This window comes from Scyliorhinus torazame, chromosome 9 (assembly GCF_047496885.1).
Source record: "Scyliorhinus torazame isolate Kashiwa2021f chromosome 9, sScyTor2.1, whole genome shotgun sequence".
NCBI lineage: Eukaryota > Metazoa > Chordata > Chondrichthyes > Carcharhiniformes > Scyliorhinidae > Scyliorhinus > Scyliorhinus torazame.
Window position 1 is genome coordinate 239,365,560 of NC_092715.1, and position 13,706 is coordinate 239,379,265.

Consider the following 13,706-nt stretch of genomic DNA (forward strand, 5'->3'; position numbering starts at 1 on the left):
CCTGCCATCCCAGGAATCAGTCTGGTAAACCTTTGCTGCACTCCCTCTATAGCAAGAATATTCTTCCTCCGATAAGGAGTCCAAAACTGCACACAATATTCCAGGTGTGGCCTCAGCAAGGATCTGTATAATTGCAATAAGACACTCCTGCTCCTCTACTCGAATCCTCTCACTATGAAGGCTAACATACCATTTGCCGCCTTTACTTTTGCTGCACCAGCATGCTTACCTTTAGCGACTGGTGCACGAGGCCATCCAGGTCTCATGGCTCATTTCCCTCTCCTAATTTATAGTCATTCAGAAAATAATCTGCCTTCCTGTTTTTGTGACCAAAGTGGATATCCTCACATTTATCCAAATTATATTGCATCTCTCATGTGCCCATTCACTCAACTTGTCCAAATCACACTGAAGGATCTCTGCATCTTCCTCATAACCCTTCCAACCCAGCTTTGTGAGATCTGTATTTTTGGAGATATTTAAATTCCCTCATCTAAATCATTAACATATATTATGATTAGCTGGTGTGCCAGCACCAATCCATACAGTATCCCACTCGTCACTGCCTGCCATTTGGAAAAAGACCCATTTCTTCCTACTCTTTGTTTCCTGTCTGCCGATCAGTTTTCTATCCATCTCAATACATTACCCCCAATCCCATGCGCTTTAATTTTACACGCTAATCTCTTGTAAGAAAAGTAACTAAATGTTTGTGGTCAGCTTCAATTTTATACCTTAATCCCATGACATAGACAGAGAACTTCTAGTTGACCCATATGGCTTCTTTCTCAATATTACATATTTATCTGCATCCATGAAAGATCTTGAGGTGTAATAAACTGGTCATCTTTGTCCACCTTCTTGAACTTGAAGCAGCGCTATGCCCAAGCCTGCTGATGAAGATGTGCCCACTGCCATAATTGTTGGCAATTCTGGACTGCCGCGCACTAGATTTTTTGGTGAAATTAGGAGATTTTTCATCTTGTGAAAGCATTTTGCTGGTCCACATTCCAGCCCCACTATTAACCTTGTTTCAACAACTATCATAATGGTCCATTGATTTCTGCAACACTTTATACCAACTTGCCTATTTGGTTGACTATCCAAAGAAACCTTTCTAATGCTGTGATGTTTTCAGGTTGTGAGAACACTCTAATGACTTTGGTTTTCTACAGTTCGGCTGTAATTCACAAAGCTTGCACAAAATGCCCCAAGAATTTTCTCATAGGCTTTACAAATTTACATTTGTTGTTTAATGTCAAACATGTTTCTTGTGGGACTTTGAGGGCTGCCCTTACTCGATGGTCAAGTTTTTCCCTCGATGAATCGGGTATGAGAATGTCGCCCATATGGCATATTACTCCTTCCATGCCTTCCAGGGTCTGAGACATTGGCCGGGACTTTCCGGTCCTGCCCGTGACAGGAATAACCACGGGTTGGATCGGAAATTCTGGAGAACAGCCAAAGCGCCATTGACTCGGGGGACAATTCGTGACTGGAAAACCCCACTCATCATTCTTTGGAATATTTCAGCTGCTGAAGCAATTCAGAATGACAAGTCGTCAAAATAATAATGATCAAATCAGGTGATAAAAGTAGTTAACAACCTGGATGTCCTTCTTTGTCCAGACACAACTGCCAAATGCCACTATTATCATCCAATTGTGTGAAGAGGAGGCTTTTTCCTAATTTTATGAGACTTCATCCACCAGTGCCATCGGGTGGATCGCTTGCTCTACTGACTTGTTAAACTGAGTACTTTGCACTGATTCTGATTGAACCATTAGACTTTGATGCTGTGATCACTCCAGAACAGTATTTTATCAGTGCAGTTACTGGAGAAATCACCCCTTGTTGAAACATGTGTTGAGTCTCACTCTTGAAGTTGTCTAAGAGTGTGTGAGGGACCTTCCTCGCTGCGAAGAGACACGTAAACACCTGCCCTTAGTATTACTGCATGTGATATTCAGTTTTTAGCTTTGCCAAGCCTGAATAGAGAGATGGGCATTTACTTTGGAATACATTACAGAATGCTCATCAGCAATTTTATCAACATCATAAATCAGCCTCAGCTATGTTTCTACTCAATAGTCATCAATCCTGGTTCTGTAAACATACAGGGGTTCCATATTCTTGTAACTCAATTTTGTCAGATATTGGCCTATTCCTTGTAACTGGATGGTGGATGCCTGTAATCTGATATTTTTAAGCCATTTACACCCTCAGATTTTTTTAAAATTCTTTCATGGGTTGTGGGCATCACTGACAAGGCCAGCATTTGTGCCCACTCCTTATTGCCCTTGAACCGAGGGGCTTGCCACACCATTTCAGAGGGCAGTTCAGAGTCAACCACATTCCAGTGTGTCTGGAGTCACATGTAGGCCAGACTCAATAACGAAGGCAGATTTCCTTCTCTGGAGGATATTAGTGGACTGATGGGTTTTAACCACAAACAATGGTAGTTTCAAGGTTACCATTACTGAGACGAGCTTTCAATTCCAGAATTTATTAACTGAATTTAAATTCCACCAGCTATCATGGTGGGGTTTGAATTGGTGTCCCCAGATTGTTAGTCTGGGCCTCTGATCCAGTCACATTACCACTAGGCCACATTGTCTACTATGGCGCCTATTGTATTGAGTAAAGTACTGACCTGGCCCCTCTGGTCCTCTTTGTGCAAACCTGAAGCTGCTCAGTGTCTGGAGAATCTCTTCCTCCAATTGCCTCACTGTTGAAAGCTTTCCCTGCCTCGAAAGGTTCTGGGAGTGGCAGTGTAGCTTCCATGCTTACCCAAAGCTCTAGGTCTGTTACTGCTTCAGTAATTCAGCTGCTTGATTGAGGCCTCCACTCACTGCTGCCTGGAATCGGATATGTGAGTTCGCAAGCATCTGCAGACCCACAACATTCCATTATCAGGTGAGCCTTCAATCCCTTTCTTCCTCTTGTCTTTTTTCCAAGGATTTGTATTCTGGTCTGTAGTTTTCTCTCTGAGATTTCCTGGGTCTTTCGGCTGCGCCATGTTTTCAGACAGTGTGCGTGAACTGTCGACAGAAATCACCAGCTGCCACTATTTTTCACCTTGCGTCCGAGTCCAGTTGGGGGCTCTTTAGGGTTTGTCTGTTATGCTAAGAATGCTATCGTGAACTATTATTTATTTATGGTGGCGTGGTAGCACAGTGGTTGCCACTGTTGCTTCACAGTGCTCGGGTCCCAGGTTCAATTCCCGCTTGGGTGACTGTCTATGCGGAGTCTGTATGTTCTCCCCGTGTGTGCGTGGGTTTCATCCGGGTGCTCCGGTTTCCTCCCACCGTCCAAAGATGTGCAGGTTAGGTGGATTGGCCATGCTAAATTGCCCTTAGTGTCCAAAAAAGGTTAGGTGGGGTTACTGGGTTACAGAGATAGGGTGGAGGCATGGGGTTAAGTGGGGTGCTCTTTTCAAGGCCAGTGCAGACTCGATGGGCCAAGTGGCCTCCTTCTGCACTGTAGATTTTATGAGTTCTATGCCTCACAGGCGGACTTCACATGCAGAGAACTGCACAATATCATCATGAGGGGCTGACCAGATTCCTCAAGGCAGCTTCTGTACGAGCACTATAAATTCTTCACCATTGGATATGAACCTTCCGTGCAGTATGCTGCAGATACTGCGTGGCCAGCGATTCACCATCCCTTCAGAGGTACTGCAACCAACAACTTCACCAGGGGCACCCTGGGTTTGAAGCAACCAGATACAGCACAAAAGAATCAATATACACTGTCAAGAAAAGGGAAGCCTCAAGATGTGCGCCGTGCAATGCACTTAAGCCGCATCAAACAAAAGAACCGCTGCACTTACATAAGGTCCTGGATCTCCCATGGTAATTCTTCGAATAGAATGGTAAATAACATTTAGTCTTTGTTGATTCGTATTCCGGGCGGTTTGAACTCGACTACCTGCCAAACGTGACGAGTTACACAGTCATCATCAAGCTCAAGAGACGCTTCACCACACAGGAAATCCCTCAGAGACTCATGACAGGTGCCCTTCGTCAATTCATCTCTGCTGAATTTAGAAACTTTACACACTTGGGACTTTGAGTCTATCACAAGCAGTCCCCATACCCACAGTCCAATGGCCAGGCAGAACAGGCGGCAGGCTCAGCTGAGCATCTTCTAAGAAAATGTGCCCGGGATTGCATGGACCACTATGCTGCACTCCTCAGCCTGCAAAATTTTTTAAAAATGAAATGAAAATCGCTTATTGTCACAAGTAGGCTTCAAATTAAGTTACTGTGAAAAGCCCCTAGTCGCCACATTCCGGCGCCTGTTCGGGAGGCTGGTCACAAGTAGGCTTCAAATGAAGTTACTGTGAAAAGCCCCGAGTCGCCACATTCCGGCGCCTGTTCGGGAGGCTGGTACGGGAATCTGCCACAACTGGCCTGTCCTCGTCAGGACAATGACTCTTTTCCAGGCGCAACAGGACAACGGTTCTGGTTGACAAGACACTGCTGCAGCCCAAACTTGAAACTAATCTGATTAATACCCTCATGCAACACCATTGGAGCAGCAAAATGACTATGTTTACAATGCCCGCACATGCGGCCCGAGGTTTACAATCTGACAAGGGCAACATGGGCAAATATTTTCCCACAGTGTTCACCAGGGAGATGCCTCAGTAGTTTTTAAAACCATTGCAGTCGCCCTTGTTCTTCGACAGGGTGGCCTTCTTTGCATTGTGCATATCCTGGGGCACTACGTCTTCCTTCAGCAGAGACCAAGAAGTTCTTGCAGATACTGCAGGAGTGCTGGTTCCCAAAGCTCGATGAGTTGAAGGCACTATAGCATCAGCACCTGGAGCTTTGCCTGTGGCAAGCCCATCAATAACTTTGCTAAGCCCTCCCATGACAGACTGGTATCTAGACTGAGCTTCCTCAGTGACAGTATTCACCCTAGTGTGCAACTCAATATAGTGTTCTTCGCATGTCTCCATCTGTTTATTGCAGCCAGTGATGTCCTCTCCTGCTTTTGTTGTCAATGGAGCTGTTTTCTTTGCTCTTGGATGTTGCCTTTTTGACCCCTTCATACCTATCCTTCGCATTCATTGTATTTAAAGACTTATGGATATCTGGCAAAGTTGTAACCTGCTGTCATTGCTGCACCACCTAGCAGTCTATTGGGTTTTACATCGAATGGTTCTTAATGCATTTCAAGTCTTCTAGCTTGGATCTCTCTTGTAGTTATTGATCGTTGATTGTTTGGCTTCAATGACAGGTTCCATCACAACGGAACTAGTCAACAATTTTCCGCCCTTGTTTCCCTTATGTTGAGAGTGTGGTATTATAAATGTGTCTCAAAGTACGTTCCATTTTGCTTCTACGCTGTCTGGGAATGCTGGAGAGAACCTGTTCAATTGAGTTGAGGAACTGTTGTCTTTTGTTTGGGGAGGGAGCATGGCAGGCTCTTCAGTGCCGAAAGGAACTGGGGGAAATCTTCCCCTATTAAAATAACCACCTCCCAAAATCAAGAAAGGGGCGATCCAATTGAGTTCACATTTTAGAAAATTTTAAAGAAAAACATGTAAAATATTGGAATTGTCCAGAACCATATGGGGAAAATGTTTGCGACTGGCTGTGAGAAGTAGATATTCTTGTTTCTCATTTCACATCAACGGTTGGTATGATTGATTAATAGAGTGGTCATTGAGTCTCTAAATATTAATCTGTGTTGGAACTCACAAAAAAAATCATGCAGCCCAACGTTATCAACTGCTTCACTGATATTCTCTTTAATACCCCAAGTCACAGCCATAAGCAAGGTGCTTCTTTCAGTAATGTGAAGAATTGACTATACATTGTAAGTGAAGGTATCATTTTCTGTGGATTCCTACAAATATATTTGCTCTTCTTTCCTGTGACAAATCTTAGTTAATGTCCTGATTATCTTTTCTAAACATATTGATATATTAATTAGTCATTCAATTATTATCATGATTTTAATTCTGGAAGTGATATTTTGTTCTAATTTTTGCTTTTCTTATTTCAAAGGTCTCAGGATAGAGCACATCCCATTGAATTTCAAACACGCAGACTCAGGGTAACGTAAATATTTTTTCTTCCCATCTTCTTGTTCCAACTATTAATTAGGAATTAGACAGAGACGTGCTTATTCAGATCAAAACATTCTTACGTAAATTGTAAGCTGTGTTTGGTACCAGCCAATTACAATGGTCTTTTCTTAATTTGCTGTAATTGGTTATTACGTATACCTTGGAGTTGTAAATAAGCAATTTCCACTTGGTGTGTGGTTTCCTGAAGGTTGGTTTTGACTTACAGAAGGTTTTTAACCCTATGCTCCTGCCTTGAATTAATACGGTAATGGTTCAGAATCTCTATATTGTGCACTGCTGCTGTTTTATGCTTTGGAGACTGTACAGTTTGTCTGTCTGTGTTATTTTTGGCAGCCATTTTGCCTTTTGTAGTGAGACTGGGGTCTCAAACATGTTCCACTTATTGTCCAAAAGCAATATTTTGACCATTTTAAATATTTTAATCCAGCTATAAATATTGTCGCACATGATTTTCTGGGGACAGGAGAAGCAGGAATTTCCTTCCCATGTTAGATTTGATAACCTGTGTGCGTTTGTTGCGAGTGAGTTTGAGAAAGATGTGCTAGCAGCTTCATACTTACGTGTGGTTATAAATTACCAGAATAATATTTTCTCAACTTGGTACAATGACTGACTGGCTAACTAGTATAACCAGAATAAATTACTTGAGTGCGAGGATGTGCAAGAGTTCAATTTATGACATAAAGGCAAGTAACCTTTCAGAATTGTGGAGTGTACTCCCTCAGCTCATTTGGTAGATGTATCTGTTCATGATCGCAACACAAGGTGCTAAAGGAACAATGGCAGAAAATGGAGGTGCCAATCTCCAGCTTATGATGCAGCAGACGACAAGCAATGAACACCTCGTCAGGTTTATGTGCAATTTTGTCACCAAACTTCAAGCCGGCATACTCCGGGTCCCCTGGCTTAGATATCAGTATCTATTACCCCATGTTCAATTTGCAGCATGCAATGTTAAATACGACTGCCTAAAATAAATCTCTGCCTGCAGCTTTCATGGGGAATTCTCCAATCATTCTTTATAACTTTAGAAATTTGAAGGGAACAAGGACAGTGGTTCCTGTCATTTCTCTGGGGATATCCCGCAAATTGGTCAGATCAGTTGGCTAGATTGATAAGAATATGGTGCAGAATAACACTCAATCCCTATGCTCTTTGAAGTAGTTCTTGGGGCCTATCCCCAGCACCATGTCTCATTCTAATATTATGGCATAAGCCATGATTAACAACCCTCAGACGAGAAGGGCAATACATGAAGAGGGAAATCCCCCAAGCTATGACGTCCCAAAGCAGTATAACTGCTGTTTCATTTTGACTTTATCGTGTGCGGACTTTTCAAAAACTGTTTAACCAGCTTCTTTTCCCCTGGTTGGGCCTGGGTCATTATTTTTTCTGCGTGTATGCACATGTCTGAGTACTGTAGCAGCTGATGAAGAAGACAGAAATAATTTGTCCACTTGGTCATTGTTTTCTCAGTTAGCAACTGTGGGTCAATCTTACTGAAAATTCCTATAAGGAGAAGGAAAGCTGTTTGTCATATCTCTTCCGTGATAAACGTCACTTGACAGATGCGTGGATGAGTGTGTACCTATCTTTTAACAAAGTGGTTCACTGAGATTATGCCATTTAGGAGTGTTCTTAGAAACGGTGGAAACATTGTGGGTGTCATCGGGGTTGTTTGAGGGCTAAAATAAATAAGGAACAAAGGTGGATTGACATTTTGTCTGATTGGAATGTGAAGCAAAATATATTCATTGGGTAAGTTTAAGTTCTTTGATATTTAAATGGAGAAAGAAAAGAGAGATTTTGACTGCTTTTTGTGTGTTGACTGTTACAGCAAAGGAAAATGACAAATGGTTTGTTTGTATCGCAAAATGGTGTTGGTTAAACGGAAATCAAAAGGAAGGAAATGACAATAACCTTTAGAATTGGATTCACTTCAACATGAGTGAATCAAAGTCAAATCTAATTCCTGTGCCATTTACAATCCTTAATCTAAGTAATGCATCCAACAATTACAAGCACTATGTGTAACAAAATCATAAATCTATTCGCACAGAGGAAACATGCCCCCAGGTGGCTACACAAGCATTAGCCTTGTGTGCATAGGAGTGTGTTTGCTATCAGTGTGCCTTTTTCGAGAAAAGAAAAGCATTGAAAAATTGATTCCTATTTTACATGAAAGGAAGCGACTGACACAAAAGCTTAGAAGACTGCTTTTCACTTCCAATGCTCCACGGCTAATTTAACCAAGCTAAAATAGAATGAGGATCTTCCATCCTCTACTATATCTCATAACTTTGGCTTCCGATGGGCTATTCAAGGCCTTCAGTGTGGTATTCAATGGACAAACACTGTGAGCTGCTCAGTGTCTTCTGATAGGCAACATTATTCAGACAATGATATTACATACAGAAAAGGTGAGAGTAATTGAAGAATCTCATAGATGTGACAGCATCCAGCGTGTGGGAATATTACAATACAATGCTGGGGACCAGATGCTAATCTATCCTTCAATTTATGAAGGACATAATACACATTCATGTATATACATCCGATTAGTGCTGTAAAGTTTGTCAGCAGCCTTGAGAATGATCAGAGTGAACAGGACAAATAGGAGCTAGAGGATATGAGGGGAGAGGTCGCGAGAAGGGTCCAGATGTATCTGCATCTCAGTTGCTATTTAAATTATACCGTCCATCATTCCTGTCAAAAGGCTTAGAGTTTGATTTGAAAATTCAGGGTGTTCACGAACATCCACCTTAACGCTGCTTCTCTGCTCGCCCCCAACATTAGTTCCGATTCTCATTAAAATAGGCCGAACGTTGCAAAGGATTTCAACAAATTGTCATGGTGTTGGAGGTCAGACGCAAAATCTTCAGCTGATAAGTGAATCGTTCTACTGTCAGTCATCTGGATCTGGAAAATTCCATGTAAGGGTCAACACCCAACGCAGCACACACACTGAGCTACTGAGTTTCTTTTTAAGTAACAGATATCCTCTTCCTTGGCAATAAAGGCCAAGGGAAAACAAAACAAACAACATAAAAAACACAACTCAAACGAGGTACACAAGATAAAATAGTGCAGGATAAATGGGTCTGAAGAAGAGGTCGGTCGGGCTGCTGATATCACCCACTGTACAGTGTGTAGGTGCTGGAAGAGTTTTTTGGAGTCATTGCTTGGAAATCATTCCAAGATATAATTTGGTATTGCTTGCCATTTCTATTTATTTTAAAATTAAATATTTTTAAATTTGAGAACCATAAATCAGAGGCTTTGAAGAACTGGACCACAAATAAGATCAAGGGAAGAAATGAGATAGCAGCTCCGATGAATGTAGTGAATTCATGTAATTGCACAAAGTGCTTCGAAACAAGGTTATTTTCTCCAGTGTTAATTTGTTCTCTTCTCGTTTTATCTTGTGCACCTGATTTGTTTTGGTCTATTTTCTTTGGCCTCGGCTGCTGTCGGGTGGTGCAGGGGCGGAGGAGGGCCTGGCATCAGAATTCTATACTTATCGTCAGAAGATAAACCTCCAAGGTCTTAGCCCCAAAACCATTGCAATTTTCCCTGGTTTAGGACAGGTTGTCAGCTGTGAGCTTGGTTGTAAGAGGATGGATGTGCATCAGTGAAAACTCATTAAAGCTGGGACAGATTTATGGCTGATAACGCCACAGCGGATTGTTGCTTAACGTAATACAGACACCTGAGTATTTGCTTCTAAAGTTAACCCTTTTTCAGCTTGAACTAGCACTCAGCCCACTGAATATTGCAGCCTTCAGATCATTCCGGTTTCATATATTTAGTCAGGGAGACTTTTATTATTCAGTCCACTTCAATTTATTCACCACTCCTGCACCCGTTCACTGGTTGCAAAAATTGGTTTAAATTGCCCAACAGGAAAATTGTAATTGATGTCCATTCTGACTTGACCTCTGTGATTGTTTTTTTCATACCTCAGAGACTTGCATCTACTTGACGCCTCCCTTAGTGCTATGATAGGATACAGAAAATTATATGCCCAACCAACTGCCCAGTGGCACACATATTATACGACTGAATTTTCTTCCAGGAACAAATATCATCAAAGTGTCAACTCCTTGATGTTTTGATAACAAAGTACAAAAGTTAACACCAGGAGTGAAAAATATTTATCACAGATTTGTTGCTTTTTAAGTTGAGTACAATCAATTGAACAATTGCTCTTTTAAATTCTCATCTGCCAAGGATCAATGGTTCAATCTCCTCAGTACTAATTAAAAAGGCTGTATTGGTAATGGGCGCGATTGAACCAAAATATTCTATGTCAGGTTTCGGGCACGTTTAGCGCCTACTCGCGGATCGGGGCACCATTCTGAAAGGCAGCCCCAATCTTTTGACACCCCCCACCCTCAGCGACCCCACTGCGGAGACCCCCCACTTCACCTACCTTACCTCTTTCAGGGTCCTCGAGCTTCTCAACCCATATTTTATGGGCAAGGCCCCCTCGGACCTGACCCCTGGCATGGGCAACCTGGCACCTGGGCTCTTTGGGACTGTCACCCTGGCAGTGCCCCTGCCAGCCTGGCAGTGCTGACTGGGTACTCTGGCAGTGTCAGGATAGCACTGACAGGGTGCCAGGATGGCAATGCCATGGTGTCTAGGTGTCAGTGGGAGTGCCAGAGTACCATCCTGCCCAAGCATCCAGGGCTCTCCAATCGCCATTTGTGTGGCCCAGTACTAAATGGTGCTCTGACGAGGTATCCCAGGCACAGGCGATGCATCGCTGATGGTGGGTAAATCCGGAAAATGCATATTTAGATGAGCCATCTGGATCTCGGCCAGCGAGAGTGAGGTTCAAACCACGGCGTCTCGCCAGGTTCCGTTGAATCTCGCGAGACGTTTCGAGCATCGTGAATCTCGCGAGAGGCCTCTCGCAAGGGTCAGCAGCCTTGTCCCATGACCAAGTCGGGAGCAACATGGCCGTTGAATCGCGCCCAATAACCGTGTTAGTGGAAACCACAGTAATGTCGGTAACTATTCACATTTTAGATCAGTTTTCAAAGGATTCATTTAAGTTTCATCAGAACAAGCTTTGCAACATTTGCCAATTTTGCCAAGATCCCCAACTGCCATCATGCTTGATGACCCGACATGCCAATGGAGGCATTCATTTAATAAGGTAGCAGAAACATTTTACAGGATGAGACAGGTAACTGCAGATAATTATTCAGTGCTTGTTTCCAGTTAGTCATATCCAACTCATCTTGATAGAAACCACATTTGAATATAGACGCAGGCTGAAGGAAGACCTCTGTTGCGTCTCGACCTTCCCGTTGATAAACAGCAGCGCCACAAATGCCAATCGTTAGTACGTTCTTACAAAATAAGTGTTTTTAAAGGTGAAAATAATTGCATCAGTGCATCTTATCAAAGTTTTGGTTGCGCAAGTCATATATCCTTACTTATCAAGAGATAAAGGAGTAGTAATTGTAATTGTTTCATCCAATTTAGTGCCAGAGTATCCTAGGTCCAATCTGTGCAGACATTTCTTTTTTTGCCCAATTTGTAGGGCCCATTTTTGGGAGTTCTGGACAAATGCCTAAAACAGGTTTTCAGCCCCTCATTCACTTATTCAAAAAACACATGTCAAATGTTTTCGAATCTAGTAGGCGTGAGCAGAATAGAGTTGAGTTTGCCTTGCTCAGGATTCTTGAGTTGGCCTCTGCAGCCCTCAGTACAGTGCTGGTGAGTCAGAAGGAACAGGAGTATTCCCCCAAAGTCACAGGCATTGTGTTCAATCCTCTCCCAGGATGTGTTTGAGGGCCAGCATTGCATCAGCCTGACTTCACCAGCAAACTGTCTGCAGACTTGGATCCGTCTGTCAACTTTAAATGAAACCCACGACCCAAATTCAAGTCTACCTGCTTCAGCCCAGGAAACTTCCCTTCATCCAGTTTACGGCTGCTGTCCGATGCTGTGTAATTTCTACCTCAAAGCAGATTTTTGTATTTCCTATTCTGGGCCATCCGGCTGTACCTCACATAAATATCAAAGACATAAATATCAAAGGTAGCTTTTTTCCACCCTTTCACATATTGGAATTTTCTATTTTGGAAACTGTGCAAAGGATCCAGTGCTAGAAAGGTCAACCTGGGTAATTATATATTTTCTAAAATGTAAGAAAGCAACCATTGATTAGTATGCTGAATTAATCCGGTTAAGCTTTGTCAGCTTAATTGTAACTTAACTCCTTGTTCCAATGTTTCATTTGAAACTTGAAACCAGGAAGGGAGTACACAATAAATGGGAATATACTCAGAGTGGTAGATGAAGTGAGAGATCTTGGCATACAGGTATACAGGTCCCTAAAGACAGCAGTTCAAGTAAACACGTTTGTTAAGAAAGCATATGGCTTGCTCTCATTCATTGTCAGAGGTATAGAATATAAAAGTAAGGATATAATGTTAGAATTGTATAAAACACTGGTGAGGCCATAACTGGAGTATTGTGTGCAGTTCTGGTCACCACATTATAGTAAAGGCACTATTGCTCTGGAGAGAGTGCAGAGGAGGTTCACAAGAATGTTGCCATGACTAGAAAAGTGCAGCTACGAGGAGAGATTGGATATGTCTGGTTATTTTCTTTGGAACAAAGAAGGCTGAGGGGTGACTTAATTGAGGTGTACAAAATTATGAGGGGAAGAGATAGAGTGAACAGGATAAAATTGTTTCCCTTGGTGGAAAATTCTAGAACCAGGGGATACAGATTCAAGATAAGTGGCAGAAGGTGTCGAGAGGATATGAGGAAAATCTTTTTTTTATACAGAGAGTGGTGGGAGTCTGGAATTCACTGCCCAAGTTGGTGGTGGAGGCAAAGACCCTAAACTCTTTTAAAAGGTAGCTGGATCTGCATCTTAAGTGCTCTAAGCTACAGCGCTATGGCCCGGGTGCAGGAAGGTGGAATTAAAAAGGGCACCTGGAGGTCCTCGGGCTGACACAGACAAGATAAGATGAATGGCCTGCTTCTGTGCTGTAACTTTTCTATGGTTCTGTGACTCTATGAAGCTTAGTCCAGCTGTCTGTTTGCTGCATTAGTACAGATGTGCACCGTTGAGTAACTGGAAAGGTATAGAAGTTACTTGGAAGGAAAGTTATGAAATACAAATGGGTCTTTTTAAAATGGACATGATACCGAATTGATAACACCACCTGCATCGCAACTCCCAAATCCCACACCACCACAACCACCCCAATCGTCTGAAAATTAGAAATTGGTTAGATTTTTTAAAAAACTGACTGCTTGCTCTATCCTTACATTTTGGGAGAATGGTGAAATAGACAAAAGTTGAATCAAAGCACATGAACAAATGTCATTTATTTATCAACAACAGAGCTTCACAGGGGATGTGATGTTTCAGACGTATTGACAGATGCATTGACAGACTTATTGTGGTACCCTGATGTTCTCAGTAAGTCACTGAAGACCAACTTTATATTGGGCAGCATTCTGCATTCGGGAGATTGGGGGCGGGATTCTCTCAGCCCTGGGCTAGGCCGGAGAATCCCCGCGACCAGGCCACACCGCCCCAACGCCGGCACACGATTCTCCACAGAGC

At 42.6% G+C, this 13,706-nt stretch overlaps 1 protein-coding gene across 24 annotated transcripts in view; it reads left to right on the plus strand.

The window, feature by feature from the left end:
• The window catches only part of LOC140429768 (receptor-type tyrosine-protein phosphatase delta-like), a 3,491,723-nt gene that overhangs the window by 1,766,346 nt on the left and 1,711,671 nt on the right, over positions 1-13,706 (plus strand). For all 24 annotated transcript variants that reach the window (XM_072517184.1, XM_072517188.1, XM_072517191.1 and 21 more), the window contains exon 6: positions 6,024-6,072. The gene's annotated coding sequence lies outside the window, so the exon portion shown is untranslated. The remainder of the gene's footprint in view (positions 1-6,023; positions 6,073-13,706) is intronic.